This window comes from Schistocerca gregaria, chromosome 3 (assembly GCF_023897955.1).
Source record: "Schistocerca gregaria isolate iqSchGreg1 chromosome 3, iqSchGreg1.2, whole genome shotgun sequence".
Taxonomy (NCBI): Eukaryota; Metazoa; Arthropoda; class Insecta; order Orthoptera; family Acrididae; genus Schistocerca; species Schistocerca gregaria.
The window spans coordinates 550,904,461-550,927,021 of NC_064922.1; positions in this window are offsets into that span (position 1 = coordinate 550,904,461).

The window sequence follows — 22,561 nt, forward strand, 5'->3', positions numbered from 1 at the left end:
GATATCAAGAGCTCAGATGGAAAACCAGTCCTACGTTAAGAAGGGAAAGCAGAAAGGTGGAAGGAGTATATAGAAGGTCTATACAAGGGCGATTATGGAAATGAAAGAGGACGTAGATGACGATGAAATGGGAGATATGGTACTGCGTGAAGAATTTGACAGAGCGCTGAAAGGCTTGAGTAGAAACAAGAACCCGGGAGTAGACAATATTCAATTAGAGCAACAGATAGCCTTCTAGTGAGCAAGATGCAAGACACAGGCAAAATACCCTCAGACTTCAAGAGGAATATAATAATTCCAATCCCAAATGGTTCAAATGGCTCTGAGCACTATGGGACTCAACTGCTGTGGTCATTAGTCCCCTAGAACTTACAACTACTGAAACCTAACTAACCTAAGGACATCACACACATCCATGCCCGAGGCAGGATTCGAACCTGCGACCGTAGCAGTCGCACGGTTCCGGACTGCGCGCCTAGAACCGCGAGACCACCGCGGCCGGCTCCAATCCCAAAGAAAGCAGGTATTGACTGTTGTGAAAATTACCGAACTATTGGTTTAATAAGGCACGGTTGCAAAATACTAACACGAATTCTCAATAGACGAATTGAAAGACTGGTGGAAGCCGACCTCGGGGAAGATCAGTTTCGATTCCGTAGAAATGTTAGAACACGCGAGGCAATACCGCCCCTACAACTTGTCTTAAAAATAGGTTAAGGAAAGGTAAACCTACGTTTATAGCATTTGTAGACTTAGAGAAAACTTTTGACAATGTAGACTGGAATACTCTCTTTCAAATTCTAAAGGTGGCAGGGGTCAAATACAGTGAGCGAAAGGCTATTTAGCCGGCCAGGGCAAGGAACCTATATCCTCTACCACCTGTCTAAGACATGTGCTTGGCTTGAAAAAGTTTGTGACCTGGTACCTGTCACCTAATTTTTCCTGCAAAATCTGGCCCACACCTCTTCCATGGCTGCTACCTAGCAACAGAACTTTCCTCTTACTTTCTACTTTTTTTGAAACAGTTGGTTTCCTAATGAATTCTGTTGCATCTTAACTACATCTATTGCTACTGGAGCCTCTTCCTTACTTAACTGTGGTAGCAAGGCAAATCTATTGGCTGTGCCAATTGGGAAACTGTCAGACACTGTCCTCTTTCTGTGGCCCCTGTTCCCAGCTACCACTCCCCACCGCTGTTTACCCTCCTCCCCCCTTAACCTCTTCAGTTCACCCCTCGCTCTGTCCAAATCAGCCTGAAGTACTGAGTAGTACCGAGAGTAAAGCGGCATTGTTATAACGTGTCTTCACAATCCTTCAGCTTAGTGTAGGACTAGCTAAACCAACCAAATGGATGTCGGAGAATTATCGATGACTGTGTTGGTAAACTAGGAAGTTTGTGGTAGTGTTTGCCTCTCTTTTGCGAAATAATTAATAATATTGAAGTCTCATTTTCACGCTGGGGGATATCTGATACTACCTGTACTCATTGCAACTTTATGCTTATGTGGTCTTGGAATACAGAATCACCATTGGGGAACAAAAAATTACACCACGGGATGGACCTAATCTGCCAAAATGATCACATAATCGTTGACAGCAATGTGACCTTTCAGAGAAACCATGGCGCTCATGGAACATCCCACAATGGTCGCCAAAACATCACCGAACACCCACCATGTTTCATCCTTGCAACGTACATTCGGCCAGAAGTTGGAAACAGTGTGAAACAAGACTCATCCGACCAAGCATCTGAATCGCTGCCGTATGGTTTTGCAATTCCCCGTCACCCTGTAATACCGAGCTTCTGTAGCTCTGTTCGCGTTGTTTTGATGCCGATTGGATTCGCGAGTGCAACATTAAGTTCTGCAGTGAGTTTTACAGCTGTCATCCTCTTATTTTTCATCAGAGTCCTCTTCAATGATGGTCCGTTGCAATCAGTCAACACACATTTCGACTGCGGTATGACAGCGGCTGATGTTTTCCGCATTCCCTGTACGCGGTATAAATCATCGATATGGTGCCTCCTGAAACACCCAACACTTTGGCTACCATAATTACAGCACGAACCATTTGCCTACGTACGCTTTACTCCGGCGTACGCTGATGTGTCACAAGTCATGGGATACCTGCTAATATCGTGTCGGACTTCCTTTAGCCCGGCGCAGTATAACAGCTCCACGTTGCATGGACTCAACAAGTCGTTGGAAGTCCCCTGCAGAAATATTGAGCGACGTTGCTTCCACAGCCGTCCATAATTGCGAAAGCACGTCCGGTGCACGATTTTGCGCACGAACTGATCTCTCAATTATGTCCCATAAATGTTCGGTAGGATTCATGTCGGGCGATCTGGTTGACCAAATTATTCGCTCGAATTGTCGAGAATGTTCTTCAAATCAATCGCTGACAGTTTTGGTACGGAGACACAGCACAGTGTCACCCATAAAAATTAAGTCCATGAATAGCTGCGATTGATCTTCAAGTAGTCAAACATAACTATTTCCAGTCAACGATAGTTCAGTTGTACCAGAGGTCCCAGTTCACTCTCTGTAAACACGGTCCACGCCATTATGGAGCATTCACAGTCCGTTGTTGACAAGTTGGGTCCATGGCTTCGTGGGCTCAGCACCACAACTGAATCTTAGAATCAGCTGTTACTAGGTGTAATTGGGACTCATCTGATGAGGCCACGGTTTTCCAGTCGTCTAGAATCCAGTCAAAAGACTGATGACTCAAAAAAAAGTGGTAGTCTTTCTCCCCCACTGTTTAATCTGTGCATCGAAGAAGCGATTATGGAAATAAAACAAAGTTTAAGGAGTGGAATTAAAATTCAAGGTGAAAGGATATCAAAAATAAGATTCGCTGATGACATTGTTACCCTAAGTGAAAGAAAAGAAGAATTGCATGATCTGCTGAATGGAATGAACAGTCTAATGAGTATAGAATGTGGACTGAGAGTAAATCGAAGAAAGAAAAACTCAGTGAGATGTAGCAGAAAAGACAACGGCGAGAAACTTAACATCAGGATTGATCGTCACGAAGTAGATGAAGTTAAAGAATTCTAATGCTTACGCAGCAAAATAACCAATAAAGGACGGTGCAAGGAGGACATCAAAAGCAGATTAGCACTGGCAAAAAGGCATTCCTGGACAAGAGAAGTCTATTAGTATCAAACATAGGCCTTAAGGAGACTGCCTACACTACGCTTGTCCGTCCTCTTTTAGAATACTGCTGCTCGGTGTGGGATCCTTACCAGATAGGACTGAAGGAGTACATGGAAAAAGTTCAAAGAAAGGCAGCACGTTTTGTATTATCGCGAAATATGGGAGAGAGAGTCTCAGAAATGACACAGGATTTAGGCTGGAAATCATTACAAGAAAGGCGTTTATCGTTGCGACGGAATCTTCTCACGAAATTCTAATCACCAACTTTCTCCTCCGAATGCGGAAATATTTTGTTGACACGGACCTACATAGGGAGGAACGATCACAACGATAAAATAAGGGAAATCAGAGATCGTACAGAAAGATATAGGTGTTCATTCTTCCCGCATGCTATACGAGATTGGTATAATAGAGAATTGTGAAGGTGCCAGGCACTTAGATGTGATTTGCAGAGTATCTATGTAGATGTATTTTGAGGAGGAAATTTCAGAGAATATACGTTTGGAGCACAACATTGTATGGTAGTGAAACATGGACTGTAGGAAAACCGGAACAGTAGAGAATCAGAGCATTTGAGATGTGGCGTTGCAGACGAATTCTGAAAATTAGGTGGATTAATAAGGAATGAGGAGGTTCTGCGCAGAATCGGAGAGGAAAGGTATATAGGGAAAACAATGACAACGAGAACGGACAGGATAATAGGGCATCCGTTAAACATCAGGAAATGACTTCCATGGTGCTAGAGGGTGCTACGGAGGAAAAAACTGTAAAGGAAGACAGATATTGGAATAGATCCAGCGAATGATTGAGGATGTAGGAAAAACAAAAGGGCCCAACAGATGTGGTAATAAGTCCAAGAGAGGAACTGCATGTGATATCGTGTTGTTAGCAGAGGTACTGGCGTCGGTCGTCTGTTGACATAGCCCATTAATGCCACATTTCGCTGCACCGTTCTGACGGATACGTTCGTCGTGCGTCCCACATTGTTTTCTTGCGATTACTTCACGCTGTGTTGCTTGTCTGTTAGCACTGACACATCCACGAAAATGACGCTGCTCTCGAGGATGTACGAAAATTGTGCCGAGTTCACCTAGAAGCTACCTGCTGACTAAGTCACGGCCTGCCTAAGCCACAAGCCATCGTTCGTCCCATCCCTCAGTGGGTGCTGTACGGCCCTGCCCGAACCGCGTCGACGCCCCCATGCAAATGATCGACGTACACAAAATCTCCTACTGCTGCAGGAAGAGCAAGAGCGCCATCCGTTGCCTACATAACGCTCTACGATATTCCCTCTTAAGTAGGCCAGTGACATTAGTTCTTCTTGTTTTACAGTTTATAGGCTACTTTTCTTTCTTTTATGATGCATATCTACATCTGCATTTATACATCTATTTTGCAGTTCACACTTAAGTGTCTGGCAGAGGGTTCATCGAACCACTCACACTTTTCTCTACCGTTTCACTCTCTAATAGCGCGCAGGAAAGGCGAAAACCTTAGTCTTTCCATGTGAGCTCTAATTTCACTTTACTACGATTATGATTTTTTTCTTATATAGGCAGGTGTCAACAAAACATTTCCGCAATCAGAGGAGAAATTTGTAGACTGAAATTTCCTGAGAAGATCTCGCCATAGTGGAGAATGTCTTTGTATTAATGATTGCCACCCAAAGTAGCTTATCATATTCTTGACACTCTCTCGCTATTTCGCGATAACACAAAACGAGCTGGCCTTCTTTTGACCTTTTCTGTGCCCACCGTCAGTCTTCTGTGGTAAGAATCGCATACCGCACAGCATCTACTATGTCCTCCGTCAGTCCTATTTAAGGATCCCACACCGCACAGCAACCCTCTAGCGGAGGACGGAGACGCGTTTTTTGGTGTCTCTTTACTAGGCCGTGTCGCATCTTCTGATCTGCCATTAAAACACAGTCTTTGGTTTGTCTTATACACAAAATTATCTACGTTATGATTCTAATTAAACTCCTTCGTAATTCTTAGTCCTAGATACTTATTTGAACTGAGAGCCTTTGTATTTGTGTGATTTATCGTGTAACCGAAATTTAACAGATTCATTTTAGTTCTCGTGTTAAGGACCTCTCAACTTCATTATTTACGGTCATAACTGCCACTTCTACTACGATATCGATGTTTCGCCTAAATCATTTGGAATTAGTTTCGATATTCTGATGACTTCAATAGAAAATGATTTACAGCACCATATCCAAACAAGCTACGGTTGCTTCTACGACTGCCTTCTAAATCATTTATATGGATTAGGAACAGTAGAGGGCCTGTAATACTTCCTTGGGAACGCCAGACATCACTTCTGCTTTACTCGATGACTCTCCGTCAATCACTTAGGGCACAGGCATTTCTAACAGAAAATCACGAATTCTGTCGCACAACTGAGATGATATTCCATAGACACGCAATTTGATTAGAAGTCGTTTGCGAGTAACGTTATCAAAAGTTTCTGGAAATCTAGAAATATGGAATCAATTTGAGGCTCCGTGCTCATTACTTCATATGAATAAAGAGCCGGTTGTGTTCCACGATAACGATTATACTGAACCTGTGCTGACAGTGTGTGAGTGGATTGTTTTCTTGGCGGTAGTTGATAATGTTCAAACATAGTATAATTATTTTCAGAAAGAGATTTTCACTTCTCAGCGGAGTGTGTGCTGATATGAAACTTTCTGGCAGATTAAAACTGTGTGCTGGGCAGAGACTCGAACTCGGGACCTTTGCCTTTCGCGGGCAAGTGCTCTACCTTGCCCGCGAAAGGCGTAGGTCCCGAGTTATAGTCTCGGCACGGTATACAGTTTTAATCTGCCAGGAAGTTTCATAGTATAATTATGTTGCAAAATTCAGTTCCTGATCGCCGTCCGCGACACGGGTTTGCAACTCAGATGATTATACCTATTTCCTTTCTTGAGTATTAGCGTGAGTTGTGCAACTTTCCCATTTTTTGGTACGGGACTTCCGTCGAGAGAGTTGTTGTAGATGCTCGCTAAATATGGAGCTATTACATCAGCATACCCTGAAAGAAAACAAATTGGTGTATAATCTGGACCGGAAGATTTTCCATTTATTAAGTGATTCGAGTTGTTTCGCTGTACCCCGGATATCTGTTTCTAAGTTACTTATGTTGGCAGTAGTTCTTGATTTGAATTCTGGACTATTCACTTTGTCTTCTTTGGTGAAGTAATTTCGGATTAAGTAACTCTCCTTTAGTAGTACTGTTATCGGTAACGTTAACATTCATACTCTGTCCTATGAAAAATCGTTATGCTATTGCCACGTTTAAAAATGTTTGTTCTTCTGCTGCGTAAATTATGATGTTACGTAAGTCGTGATAAATACTCTGCTCCTTTGATGTATATCTTACTTATTACATAGTTTTATAAATGATCATGTATCTTCCACTTAGCACTAACGACTACGTTATGTGGAATTATCAAAGAGTATTGCTCATACATAATTCTTGCACACTACAAAGGTAAATGATATTAGTGTCAGTGGCGTTGACAAACTTCTGAAATCGCTAAAATTTAAGAAAGCTTCAGCATTCTAAGGCATCTTTCTCAGATTCTATACCGGATTTCCGTCAGAACTAGCCCCTTTTTAACTATGATCTATCATAGATACCTCGAACAAAAATCGCGGCCAGTGATTGGAAGAAAGCACAGGTCACACCCGTATACAAGAAGCGTATCAGAAGTGAACCGTAAAATTAACGTCCAATATCCTTGAGATTCATTTGTTGTGGAATCTTTGAACACTGCAACATAAATAGAGCAATTTGGTATCTTCTCCATGCCAAACAGTACAGATTCCGAAATCATCGACAGTGTGAAACCAGATTCACAGTATGTCCTGAAAACCATCCATCTTGGATAAAGGCAGTGAGGTAGATGCAGTATTTCTTGATTTCTGAAAAGCAATAGCTTTCGTATCACATTCGAGATTACTATCAAAAGTACGATCGTATGGAGTGTCAAGCGAAATTTGTGAATGGCTTGAGGAATTTTTGGTAGAGACGACGAAGCAAATTATCTTGGACGGAGAGTCATCAACAGATGCAGAAATAACTTCGAGTGTATCCCAGGGAAGTGTGTTAGGAGACCTATTGTTAATGTTAGGTAGTATATACGTTGCGAACAATATTTTAATAATTTCAGACTTTTCGCAGATGTAGTGATCTATAACGAGGTACCATTTGAAAAAACTGCACAAATATTCAGTTACATCTTGATAAGATATCAAAGTGGCGTAAAGCTTGCCAACTTGCTGTAAATGTTTAGAAATGTAAAATTGTGCACTTCACAAAACGAGAACATTTTTGTATTCTAGTGCTGCACGAACTACGCAAGTCAAATGTCCTCCCCAACACAAGCTTCAATTCTTCAGTTTATTTTCCCCCTATATCGTCACTACTGCCAGGGTTTTCCGGCACTGGAATAGCACCCCGGCGTTGGGCGTAATGAGGAAGTCCTGTACCACAGGTGATCATAAAGATCTTACAGTTAAATTTTTCTCAAGACATTTAAGTTTCATCTATATCTATGATAATACTTGGAGCTGAAGAAACGAATTAATTTTTTAATTTTATTAAATTAATTATTTATTATACTACGTTGTAATTATTAAATTAATATAATTAATTTTAATTCATTTCTTCAGCTTCTAGCATTATCATAGATCAAGATGAGATTTAAATGTCTCGAGAAAAATTTAATTATAAGATCTATACGATCACCTATTTGCCCATTACGTCCAACGCTTGGGTGCTATTCCAATGCCGGAGAGCCTGGCAATAGAGACGATTTAGGGGAAAAATAAGCTGAAGATATGAAGTTTGTGTTAGAGTTGGTATCCTATGATTAGTATATCAAAGAGTCACAACTGAAATCGGCCAACTGATACGAATACCTGGGTGTAACACTTCGCAGGGATATGAAAAACGATCACGTAGGCTCAGCCGTAGGAAAACAGGAGTTAGAACTCGGTTTATTGGTAGGATACTAGAGAAACGCAACCAGTGTAAACTGCGACATCCTACAATGTTGCTCTTATGTGTGGGAGCCGCACCATATAGAACCAACAGGGAATATTCAAATATAAAGAGAAAGGCAGGACTAATGGTCGCAGGTTTGATTGACCAGGGGGGGAGTGTCACAAAGACTCTAATGAAACTAAACTAGCAGACGCTTGAAGATGGAGGCAACATATCCCGACAAAGCCTAGTTATTAAGTTTCAAGAACCAACTTTGAATGATGAATCTAGGAATACACTAAAACCCCCTGCGTATCGGTCCCGTAGGGATCGCGAGGACAGATTAGACTAATTACAGCACCCACTGAGGAGTTTAGAAAATCATTCTTTCCGCCCTCCGCACGTGAATGGAGAAGCCTTCATAACTGGTACAATTGAAGTAACCTCTGCCATGCACTTCACATTGGATTGAACAGTACAGATTTAGACGTAGAATTATTGTTACAAAAAAGTTGTTTTCATGTTTTGCTCAATATATAGAGGACGCGCACACGTAGCGCTAGGAGTGGGAGAAGAAGCTACGTACAACTCATATCACCTCTACAGGGTGAACCTGAACCCCTCCGACAAAATTTCAGATTTTGTATGTGTATTGTGGTATAAGGATCCGTGGTCTACGATGGCTCGTTAGAAAGTAACACTGTAATTATGACTTAATAGGCTTAGTCAGGAAAATTATCTTTGTTTCTGTGAAAATACCATCACAACAGTGAAAAAGGCTGGAACATATAATCAACGAAACGCAGTAACACGAAAGCATCACGTCATTGGTAGGCGCCTATGCACAGACGCAAAACAGCTCAGTAGATCGTCGTCATCCTGTTTTTCCACTGCATTCAGTCAACCCACAGACGTGAAGTGTATCGGCCGATTCTTCATCAATAAATCTATCCACACTGTTGGGTGTCACTGTTACGCATGTACACGCACGCAAGTAAGCACGCACGCGGTCAACACGCACTCACGCACTCCGCTGCTCGAAACGCTACGGCTCACTTCCTTACCGTCTCTCGCGTACGTCAACGCCACTAGCCCAACGCCATGTCCAGCCGTAGGGAAGGAGAAAGAGGCAAGATTGCTGCCGCCGACGAGCTCCTGCTAAAGGCAGTCGGGAGCAACGGTAGCGGCGACAAGAAGAAGAAGCGGAAGCCCGTGGCACAATTACAGTGTTATAAGTGTCAGAAGATGGGACACACAGCCAGGACCTGCAGTGGTGTGTATGAAGTGCGGGAAACCCCACGATACAAGCAACTGCGACAAACCAAGAGGTACCGCGGCCACTTGAGTAAACTGCAGCGGCGCGCACGCCGCAAATTCGCGCAGCTGCGGCTACGTGAAGTCATGGAAGCGGTAGAAAGCGGTCACCACACATGAAGAGGTGGCCCAAGTAGAGAAGGTGTACACCCAGCCCTCCTACTCAAGCAGGGGAAGCGGGCCACACCACAGCATAGACGACGAGGGCGTGTTCCGCGAAACGTTGCGGAAAGCCAGCGAGGACGCCAGCGCCGCGCTCAAATCTGCCATGGCGGACGAGAGGGCGGCCCTGAGGGCGGAACTCGACAAGATGCGACCCGAGGTGACACAACTGAGAGTAGCCTTGTACCTCGCATCTCACACGACACCTGGAGAAGCGCCGACTCCCGCCAGTGTGGGGTAGGCGCAGAAACGTAAACGACCGTCTCCCTGGCCGACGTGGAAACGGTCTGCTAGGGAGGTGGTCATGGAATCGGGGACACCCGCCGACTGCAAGAAGACGGCCCCCTTGGAAGCGACCGTCCCTTCTGCCTCTGCAGATAAGCAGACGGCGGAAGAGACGCCCCAAGAAGACGAGTCGTTCGAGTGCCTGCCCCTCCCCGCCAAGAATTGTGTGAGGGACGTACTCAAATGGTTCAAATGGCTCTGAGCTTTATGGAACTTAACTGCTGAGGTCATCAGTTCCCTAGAACTTAGAACTACTTAAACCTAACTAACCTAAGGACATCACACACATCCATGTCCGAGGCAGGATTCGAACCTGCGACCGTAGCGGTCGCGCGGCTCCAGACTGTAGCGCCTAGAACCACTCGGCCACTCCGGTAGGCGGAGGTACTCAACCAATATTGCAGACTCCCTGCACGACGGCACCTATCACCACCATGGTAATCCGTATCCCTTCACGGTAACCAATATCCTTCCCCTACCCCACAAACGGTATTCTTTCCACTGGGTCTGTGAATCCCTAAACCAGAACGTCAACGGGAGGGAACTCATCCGGCGTGCAGATCTGGAGTTGATAAACTGCTACCCTGTCTTTAACGAAGGCGACTGGATGTACATGACGGAACAAGCTGTCCTGTACGTCAAACAGCACACGCCACCAGTGGACGTCTCCCGTCTGAACAAAATTGAGTTCAGACAGCCTGGAAACCCTTAGAAGAAGATGAAGAAGAAGAATCCGCCAGAGAAATCTGGCCGATAATTCTTTCTTTTACAGATAACCAGGGGCCCATCCAGAACCAGAGGCAAAGCATCCCAAACAGCGAGGAATTGAGGAGGAATAGCTTACTCAAGCTTAAACTCCTATGACTCGGGCCAAGGACAAGGCCCGTCATTTTAGTGACAGCGACGGCGTGTCACTGTTACTGTACAACTATCACTGCCGCAAAAAACTACCCAAGTCTGGACCGAGCAGTACTGAATGCAAGCCTGAGGTCCAAGACTAAAGAAGGCCTTAGTGTTGTCGACAGCAAGTTCCGCGAGTGAATGGAAGAAGTATCTTTCCAAACGAGACACATATCGCATACTGTCAACATTTTCACAGATGTCCTTAGTGCAGTACCGATAACAAACGAAATGTAATTAGTCTGTAACGAGCCGCTACAGACCACAGGTCCCTTATACCAAAATATTCGGATAATATCCCTACACAACCTCCGAAATTTTGTATGTGAATTTCTGGTTCACCCTGTATACATGCAAAATGACCATTTCGTTAAAATAACAACGCATCTTATGCACATTAAATGTACCATATACTGATCCACAGGTATAGATCATATTTAAAGTACGCTTTGTGGAGTAGACGAGATAAGTCTTAAAATCCTTGTACGTAACTCGGTTTTAGTGTTTTCCGTAGTATTTCCTGGATATCTCGTCGTAAGTAAGGGAAAAAAAATAGGTCCGACATTAAAAAATTATAATCACTGCCAATTTTAAAAATTTAGGCATGACAGTTGCTGTCCGAGCATCTGCAGTCCTACTGATTAATATACCAGGTAAGGCGGCCATTCACAACCGATCCTCTCGCCGACCTGGCCGACTGAGTGGGAACACAGACGGCTGCTTGGCGCATCACAAGGGCGGGCTGGAGCGGTCCCCCCCCCCCCCCCCCCTCCCTGCCTGCCAGGAAAGCCGCAAGTTGGGACGGGGCGGATTAGTGGACTCTTTCTCGGTCCTATCTGAGTGTAAATTTTACTGGGTGCAGTTTACAGGACACCGCACTCGGCCGTTAGGGAAAGGTCGTCAGCCTCTGTGTTGTCTGAGATGAGAGGTAATGCCTGAAATTCGGTATCCTCGGCACACTTGACACTGTGGATCGTGCAGTATTGTACTCCCTAACGATTTTTATTCAATCTGTGTATTGAGCAAGCAGTAAAGGAAAAAAAAGTAAAATTCGAAGTAGGTATTAAAATCCATGGAGAAGAAATAAAAACTTTGAGGTTCGCCGATGACATTGTCATTCTGTCAGAGACAACAAAGGACTTGGAAGACCAGTTGAACGGAATGGACAGTGTCTTGAAAGGATGATACAAGATGAACATCAACAAAAGCTAAACGAGGATAATGGAATGTAGTCGAATCAAGTCGGGTGATGCTTTGGGAATTAGATTAGGAAATGAGACACTTAAGTAGTAAAGGAGTTTTGCTATTTCGGGAGCAAAATAACTGACGATGGTCGAAGTAGAGAGGATATAAAATGTAGACTGGCAATGGCAAGGAAAGCGTTTCTGAAGAAGAGAAATTTGTTAACATCGAGTATAGATTTAAGTGTAAGGAAGTCGTTTCGGAAAGTATTTATATGCAGTGTAGCCATGTATGGAAGTGAAACATGGACGATAAATAGTTTGGACAAGAAGATGCTTTAGAAATGTGGTGCTACAGAATAATGCTGAAGATTAAATGGGTAGATCACATAACTAATGATGAGGTATTGAATAGAATTGGGGAGAAGAGGAGTTTGTGGCACAACTTGACAAGAAGAAGGGACCGGTGGGTAGGACATGTTCTGAGGCATCAAGGGTTCACCAATTTAGTATTCGAGAGCAGCATGGAGGGTAAAAATCGTAGAGGGAGACCAAGAGATGAATGCACTATGCAGATTCAGAAGGATGTAGGTTGCAGTAGGTGAGATGAAGAAGCTTGCACAGGATAGAATAGCATGGAGAGCTGCATCAAACCAGTCTCAGGACTGAAGACCACAACAACAAAAACGATTTTCGAAGTGAAATGCCTCTAGCGTCTAACTCCAGTCATCATTCCGCTTTCAAAGTGTGTTGATTGCCGTCGTGCGGCCACGATAACGTCGTAAATCTTTTCACACAAATCGGCCGACTGCTAATGTACTGGCGTTTTGTACCTCGTGCACGCGATACTGCCGACATCTGTATCTGTGGATATCGCTATCCCTTGACTTTATCACCTCATTGCAATGCACCCGCAATTTCACATAACCCTGCTCCGACCACGATTGACACTTGCAATATGTTGAGGGCATTACACAGTTGCCGTTCCTAGTCAATTACAACAGCGCAGCCTGCTGGCTTGCTTTCAATCTACATTTACGTTCAAGCATGCATGTCTCGCGGTATTTCCACATTTTTGTCCAACCCGTTTAGATTCTGAAGTTCTAAAAGAAATTTATTATGAGTATTTAGAATGGCACCCAAGCAAAATGCCGTAGTTTACCGGGATGGTGAAGAATACGGCCGGTTGTGTCGCTCGTGGTCTTATGGAACGATGGGAGGTATTTGGTCCTCTGTGGCACAAGCGCGGCCCCGATACGGCAACGCGTCTTGTAAAACAGCGGAACCGGAGTTGTAGGCGCTCGGAACGACATGTTGGCGAAGATTGTGGCGGAATACCAGCGGCGCGCCGGCCAGCGTGTTTGCAAGGAGCCGGGAGCGGAGAGTGCGAAGAACAGGTGTCGGTGTGCGCGCCGGGCAGCCGAAGGCGGCGCGCTATGCGAGGAATGCGGGCCGGCCGCGGGCAGGTAGCAGGGAAGCGGCAGGTAGGGAAAGTCGCAACGGGACGCACACAGCTGATCGCGCCGCGCCGCGCCGCGCAGCCCGCGGGCGGACGGGGGAGCATTCCCACGAGGCTGTCCTAGATAACGTCGACTCACATACGTCGCCGACTTAGTGCAACTGGACGTCACTGTCGAGAGCAGGTGTGGATCTACATCCACTACAACTTCATACATATTCCGCAAGCCACTGTACTGTACGTGGCGGAGGGTACCCAGTTCCATGCGCAGGTAAAGCGATGGAAAAATAGCTGTCTGGATGCCTCCGTACGAGTCCTAATGTCTTGTTCCTTATCTCTGTGATCCTTACGCGAAATGTATGTTGGTGGCAGCAGAATCGTCTGCGTTACCTTCAAAATATAGTTCTATAAACTTCCTCAGTATTGGTCCTCGAAAAGAACGTCGCCTTCCACCCAGGGATTCCCATTTCACTTCCCAAAGCATTTCCGTAACACTTACATGTTGTTCGGACGTAACGGTAACAAATCTAGCCCGCCTCTTAATTCCTTCGCCGCGCGGGATTAGCTGAGCGGTCTTAGGCGCTGCAGTCATGGACTTCGTAGCTGGTCCCGGCGGAGGTACGAGTCCTTCCTCGGGCATGGGTGTGTGTGTGTTTGTCTTTAGGATAATTTAGGTTAAGTGGTGTGTAAGCTTAGGGACTGACGGCCTTAGCAGTTAAGTCCCATAAGATTTCACACATATTTAAACATTTTTCTTCTTGATTCCTTCGATGTCTTCCTTTAATTCGACATAGTACGGATCCCAAACACTGGAGTAATACTCAAGAATAGGTCTCATAAGCGTCCTGTATGCGGTGTCCTTTACAGATGAACCACGCTTTTCTAAAATTCTCTCAATAAACGGAAGTCGACCATCCGTCTTCGCTAGCACAATACTCATATGCTCGTTCCATTTCATATCGTGTTGCAACTTTACGCCCAGATATTTAAATGACGTGAGTGTGTCCAAAAAGACAGTATTAACACTTCATCCGAACATTACGGGCGATTTTTTTTCCACTCATCCGCTTTAACTTATATGTTTTCTACATTTAGATCTATCATTCAGCACACCAACTAGAAAATTTGTCTAAGTCATCTTCTATCACCATACAGTCACTCATCTTCGACAACTTCCCATTCACCAGAGAACCGTCAGCAAACAACCGCAGCCGGCCGCAGTGGCCGATCGGTTCTAGGGGCTACAGTCTGGAACCGCGCGACTGCTACGGTCGCAGGTTCGAATCCTGCCTCGTGCATGGATGTGTGTGATGTCCTTAGGTTAGTTAGGTTTAAGTAGTTCTAAGTTCTAGGTGACTGATGACCTCCGCTGTTAAGTCCCATAGTGCTCAGAGCCATTTGAACCATTTAGCCAAACAACCGCAGGTTGCTCCCCACCGTGTCCGCCAGATCATTTAGGTGTGCAGAAAACGACAGCATTCCTTCACACTTCCCTGGAGCACTTTTGAAGTTACCCTAATCTCTGATCAACACTGGCCGTCGAGGACAACGCACTGGGTTCTATTACCTAAGAAGTCATTGAGTCAATCACATATCTAGAAAATTATTCCGTATGGTCGCACCTTCGTTAACAGTTTGCAGAGGGGTAGCGTGTCAAATGATTTTCGGAAATCTAAAAATGTCGATTCTGCCTGTTGTCCTTTACCCATAGATCGTAGTATATAATGTGAGGAGAAGACAAGCTGGGTTTCGCACGAGCAATGCTTTCTAAAACCGTGCTGATTCGTGGACAGGAGCTTTTCGGTCTCTAGATATTCATTGTATTCGAAATCGGAATACGTGCTACAATTCTGCAGCAAACTAAAACTAAACTCCTCCCGAACAAGCCATGAAGGCCCAAAGGTACCGGCCAGCCGCCGTGTCATCTTCACCCCACAGGCGTCACTGGATGCGGATATGGAGGGGCACGTGGTCAGCACACCGCTCTCCCGGCCGTATGTCAGTTTACGAGACCGGAGCCGCTAGTTCTCAATTAAGGAGCTCCTCAGTTTGCCTCACAACGGCTGAGTGCACTCCTTTTGCCAACAGCGCTCGGCATACCGGATGGTCAGCCATCAAAGTGCTAGCCCATCCAGACAGTGCTTAACTTCGGTGATCCGACGGGAACCGGTGTTACCACTGAAACAAGGCCGTTGGCCTGCAGCAAACTAATGTTAATTATATTGGTCTGTAATTTTGCGGGTTCGTTCTTCTATCCTTCTTACATACAGGAGTCACCTGCACTTTTTTCCAGTCGCATGTGACTTGGCATTGGGCGAGAGATTCGCGATAAATGCAAACTAAGCAAAGAGCCAATGCCGTAGAGTACTCTTTTTAAAACCGCACTCGGATATCATAGGGACATGGCGGCTTATTTGTTCTCAACTCTTTCAGGTTTTTTTAAGCGATTTCACATAGAGCCAGAATCTTTTCGGTTTCTCAGCCAGATCTTTTGCTAAGGTATGACGTTGGTATTTGTATGCTTCGCAAATAGATCTTTTCACAGAAGCACGGATCTCCATTAACCTTTGTCTGTCGTTATTTGCGCCTTCTTTTGAACCGAGAGTGCAACAGCCTCTGCTGTCTCAGCACGTACCGAATTTCGTTGTTAAACCACGGCGGGTCGTTTTCGTTCCTAATCCACGTATAGGCACATACTTGTCCAGACAACGATTTACAGTCTGTTTAAACTTCCGAGATGCTAACAACCGCTTATCTGCTCTTTCTCGCAGAAACACTCTCTTCTAGTCTTCTTGACTGATTTGTCAACTTTCACAACCATAGTCGGTACGATCAAATCATGATCACTAATCCCTGTCTCCATATTGACGCCGTCGATTAGATCCGGTGTTCGGGTCTGGTGGAGGTACTAGGTTGTGATATAGGGCGGTTTTCAAAATGTAGTCCACGATTAAAATCATTCCAAGGCCCCGTATGTTAAATCAGGAAAACACAAACCCAAATTTGATTCATGCCAAAAATTTTACGTTGGTGAGAGGCAAAAGTTTTGAGATTAGACGTAAAGAACACCTTCATGCTTTGAGTGTGCGTTTCTTTACAAATAAATTTTCTGCTACCAGTTACGATTTTATTTTATTTCTGCTTTACATGACGCGTTTTGGGAAATAATGCCCATTTTCTTGTACGTTTTTCTCTATGTACGATTCCATTTTTTTTCGTAATGTCTCTCATGTGTGAGGTTCTGCATTGTTGTACTGACTGAGTCAACTATAAGTAAAAACATTTAAAATCGACAGAAAAATGTAGAATCTCCCACATCAGATATATTAAGAAAAAATGGAATAGTACAGAGAGAAAAACGAACTTGCAAATGGCAGCCATTTTCCAAAACGCATCGCGTACAATATAAATAAAAGGGAAATGTGCTTGGTAGCAGAAGAGCTATTTATAAACAAACTCCTTGTTTTCGCAGTCGCAGCCTTTCACAAATCATTTCTAATGGATCAAATTATTTTAAACAAATCTGCATTTGTAGTCCACAATGCCGATTAAAATCATTAAGTGAGAAACATTAAGAATCACATCAAAATAATACACTCAGAGGAAAAAGAAGCCATTATGAATCTGTTATAACAAACAGAAAGACACACACGTAAGAACAGATCCCTAGCTAAATCTGTAGTGAGCAGACTGGGTTGTCTAATATCCCATTCCTGACAAAGTTCCAGAAAGTATTTTCCACATTCTAACATAAATGAAGTTTCTCGACCTATTACGGATAAAATAACAGATCTTGTAATGTTGTATGAATCTGTTATAGTAGTTTCAGTGGCACTAAATATTAAGAAATCTTAATGCACTGTCGTCAGCACTGTTCAAATAGCAGATGAGATTTGTTACTCTTACGGTTTGTAAAATAAATTTGTAATGCTGTAATTCACTAACTCCAAACTATTTCTTTGTATATAACGCCCTATATTGAATGTAAAATACGTTTTCAATTTAATATAACAATAAAATAACCCTCCTTTCCCCAACGTCTATATTTGTAACGCATAACGGTATCGCAGAATGACTGAAACTAATGTAGTTTGTAAGTACTCTATTTGTTTTCATATGTTACAGGGAGACTAAAGTACGTACCACAGATTGGTAATTTGTTTTATGGACCAACGAAAGTGTGTTGGTGCTGTTGTTGTGGTCTTCAGTCCACAGACTGGTTTGATGCAGCTCTCCATGCTACTCTATCCTGTGCAAGCTTCTTCATTTCCAAGTAACTACTGCACCTTACATCCTTCTGAATCTGCTTACTGTATTCACCTCTTGGCCTCCCTCTAGGATTTTTACCCTCCACGCTTCCCTTCAATACTAAATTCGTGATCCCTTGATACCTCAGAATATGTCCTGCCAGCCGATTTCTTCTTCTAGACAAGTTGTGCCACAAACTCCTCTTTTCCCCAATTATATTCAATACCTCCTGATTAGTTACATGATCTACCCATCTAATCTTCAACATTCTTCTGCAGCACCACATTTCGAAAGCTTCTATTCTCTTCTTATCCAAACTATTGGTTCTAGGCGCTTCAGTCCGGAACCGCGCTGCTGCTACGGTCTCAGGTTCGAATCCCGCCTCGGGCATGGATGTGTGTGATGTTCTTAGGTTATTTAAGTTTAAGTAGTACTAATTCTCGGGGACTGATGACCTCAGATGTTAAGTCTCATAGTGCTTAGAGTCATTTGAACCATCTAAACTACGTTGCACATCCATAACATGGCTACATCCCATACAAATACTTTGAGAAAAGACTTCCTGACAATTCTATACCCGACGTTAACAAATTTCTCTTCTCCCGAAACGCTCTTCTTGCCATTGCCAGTCTACATTTTATGTTCTCCCTACTTCGACTATCATCATTTATTTGGTCCCCAAATAGCAAATCTCATCTACTACTTAAAGTGCCACACTTCGTAATCTAATTCCTTCTATATCACGTAATTTAATTCGATTACATTCCATTACCCTCGTTTTGCTTTTGCTGATGTTCATCTTATGTCCTCCTTTCAACACACTGTCCGGCCGTTCAACTGCTCTTCCAGATCCTTTGCTGTCTCTGACAGAATTACAATGTCATCGGCGAACCTCAAACATTTGATTTCTTCTCCAGGGACTTTAATTCCTACTTCAAATTTCTCTTTTGTTTCCTTTACTGTAGCTCAGTGTATAGACTGAACAACATCGGGGATAGGCTACAACCCTGTCTCACTCCCTTCTCAACCAACGCTTCCCTTTCGTGCCCCTCGAATCTTACAACTGCCATCTCGGTTCTGTACAAATTGTAAATAGCATTTCGCTCCCTGTATTTTACCCCTGCCGCCTTCACAATTTGAAAGAGAGTATTCCAGTCAGCATTGTCAAAAGCTCTCTCAAAGCCTAAAAGTGCTAGAAACGTAGGTTTGCCCTTCCTTAATCTAGCTTCTAAGATAAGTCGTAGGGTAAGTATTGCCTCACGTGTTCCAATATTTCTACGGAATCCAAACTGATCTTCCCCGAGGTCGCCTTCTACAAGTTTTTCCATTCGTCTGTAAAGACGTATTTTGCAGTCGTGACTCATTAAACTGATAATTTGGTAATTTTCACATCTGTCAACATTTGCTTTCTTTGGGATTAGAATTATAATATTCTTCTTCAAATCTGAGGGTATTTCGCCTGTCTCATACATCTTGCTCACCAGATTGTCGAGTTTTGTAAGGGCTGGCTCTCCCAAGGAAGCCAGTAGTTCTAATGGAATGTTGTCTACTCCCGGGGTCTTGTTTTGACTTAGGTCTTTCAGTGCTCTGTCAAAACCTTCACGCAGTATCGTATGTCCCATTTCATCTTCATCCACATCCTCTTCCATTTCCATAATATTGTCCTCAAGTACATCGCCCTTTCTGCTTTCCCTTCTTTGCTTAGACTTGGTTTTCCGACTGAGCTGTTGATATTCGTACAAGTGGTTCTCTTTTCTCCAAAGGTCTCTTTAATTTTCCTGTAGGCACTATCGATCTTATCCCTAGTGAGATAAGCCTCTACATCCTTACATTTGTCCTCTAGCCATCCCTGCTTAGCCATTTTGCACTTCCTGTCGATCTCATTTCTGAGACGTTTGTATTCCTTTTTGCCTGCTTCATTTACTGCAATTTTATGTATTCTACTATCATCAATTAAATTCAATATATCTCCTGTTACCCAAGGATTTCTACTAGCCCTCGTCTTTTTACCTACTTGATCCCCTGCTGCCTTCACTATTCCATCCGTCAAAGCTACCCATTCTTCTTCTACTGTATTTCTTTTCCCCATTCCTGTCAATCGTTCACTAATGCTCTCCTTCAAACAATCTATAACCTTTGGTTCTGTCAGATTATCCAGGTCCCATCCCCTTAAATCCCCACCTGTTTTGCAGTTTCTTTATTTTTAATGTACAGTTGATGGCCAAAATCCACATCTGGCCCTGGAAATGTCTTACAGTGTAAAACCTGATTCCTAAATCTCTGTCTTACCATTATATAATCTATCTGAAACCTTCCAGTATCTCCAGACCTCTTCCATGTATACAATCTCCTTTCGTGATTCTTGAACCAAGTGTTAGCTAAGATTAAGTTATGCTCTGTGATAAATTCTACCATGCGGCCTCCTCTTTCATTTCTTACCCCCAGCCGGCCGCGGTGATCGTGCTGTTCTATGCGCTGCAGTCCGAAACCGCGGGACTGCTACGGTCGCAGGTTCGAATCCTGCCTCGGGCATGGATGTGTGTGATGTCCTTAGGTTAGTTAGGTTTAAGTAGTTCTAAGTTCTAGGGGACTGATGACCTAAGATGTTAAGTCCCATAGTGCTCAGAGCCATTTGAACCATTTTTTTCTTACCCCCATTCTGTGTTTACGTACTACGTTTCCTGCTCTTCCTTTTCCTACTATATTATTCCAGTCACTCATGACTATTAAATTTTCGTCTCCCTTCACTATCTGAATTTCTTTTATCTCATCATACATTTCCTCAATCTCTTCGTCATCTGCAGCGCTAGTTGGTATATAAACTTGTATTACTGTGGTAGGTGTTCGCTTCGTGTCTATCTTGGCCACAATAATGCGTTCACTATGCTGTTTGTAGTAGCTTACCAGCACTCCTATTTTTGTATTCACTATTAAACCTACTCCAGCATTACCCCCAATTTGATTTTCTGTTTATAACCCTGTATTCACCTGACCGAAATTCTTGTTCCTCCTGCCACCGAAGTTCACTAATTACCACTATATCTAATTTTAACCTATCCATTTCGCTTTTTAAATTTTGTAACCTACCTGCCCGATTAAGGGATCTGAAATTCCACGCTCCCATTCGTAAAACGCCAGTTTTCTTTCTCCTGATAACGACGTCCTCCTGAGTAGTCCCCGCCCGGATATCCGAATAGGGGACTATTTTACCTCTGGAATATTTTACCCAAGAGAACGCCATCATCATTTAGCCATACAGTACATCTGCATGCCCTCGGAAAAAAACTACGGCTGCAGTTTCCCCTTGCTTTCAGCCGTTCGCAGTACCAGCACAGGAAGGCCGTTTTGGTTAGTGTTACAAGACTAGATCCATCAGTCATCCAGACTCAACAGATACCCTCCGTTGTGGTTGCACCCATGGTACGGCTATCTGTATCGCTGAGGCACGCAAGCCTCCCCACCAACGGCAAGGTCCATGGTACATGGGGGGTGGGAGGGGACGGTCATAAGCGACTAACATTCTAGTATATGTGTAATACATTAACATAACATAATATATAATAGGGAAACGTCGTTAGCAAAAATCTCGAAAACCTCTTGACTGATTTACTTCAATTTTTTACACCATACTATAAACAACATTCGGACTGACACAGATTATACTTTTTTAGTATACATGTATAATGTATGTATACACATATAACATAGAAATACGGAAAAGTTGCTAATGAAATTATCGGCAAGTTCTTGAATGATTTACTTCGAATTTTTACACGATACTCTAACATATGGTCAGACAAATATCGGCTGTATATTTTTAAGGAACACTTTACACGTTTTTTGTTAAAACTGCCTGCGAGGAAGAAAATGCTGTGCTATGTTTTGAAAATATGTGGTTTCGTTTCCCTCTCAGCAGCCGGTTTGAACATGACACAGGAAAGTTGTAATTGTGGCTTACGACGTAGATTAGAAAACTACTACAGAATTTGAATCATCCAAAACTTGGTAATGTTTGCAGATTAAATATATGCGAAATACTGTCATTGAAGCTACCATCCTCATAGCTCGAGCAGCTGGAGAGGTCTCTCTCACCTTGTATACGAATTATCCCAATCGATTTAAACGTATATTTTGACTTTAGTACCCAATAAAGGCTTCGTAGGCAACAACAGTAAATAATTCTCAAGATCTGAGGGAGGAGAGAAGAGGATATGAACGGAAGGGGGGAGGGGAATAAATGAACGTAGAGAAGGGAAAGGAGATGGGCAGAGAGGAAGGAGGAGACAGTGTGTGGGGGAGGAGGTGATGGACAGAGAGAGCAGGATGGAGGAGGTGATGGACAAATAGAGAATGGCGAAGAAATGGACAGAAACGAGGTGTGGGAAGGAGGTTAGTACATATACCGAATTCCCATAGATATTTAGCAACTGCGAACCATTGCTGGACCCACTATTGATATATAATTTTAAAGAAGGAGAGAAATTCCAGAATGGGTCCGTAGTTCGAGTCTCGGTCGGGCACACAGTTTTAAACTGCCAGGAAGTTTCATATCAGCGCACACTCCGCTGCAGAGTGAAAATTTCATTCTGGAAACATCCCCCAGGCTGTGGCTAAGCCATGTCTCTTTCTTTCAGGAGTGCTAGTTCTGCAAGATTCGCAGGAGAGCTTCTGTAAAGTTTGGAAAGTAGGAGACGAATACTGGCAGAAGTAAAGCTGTGAGGACGGGGCGTGAGTCGTGCTTGGGTAGCTCAGTTGGTAGAGCACTTGCCCGCGAAAGGCAAAGGTCCCGAGTTCGAGTCTCGGTTCGGCACACGGTTTTAATCTTCCAAGAAGTTTCAAGGAAAGAAATTGTTACG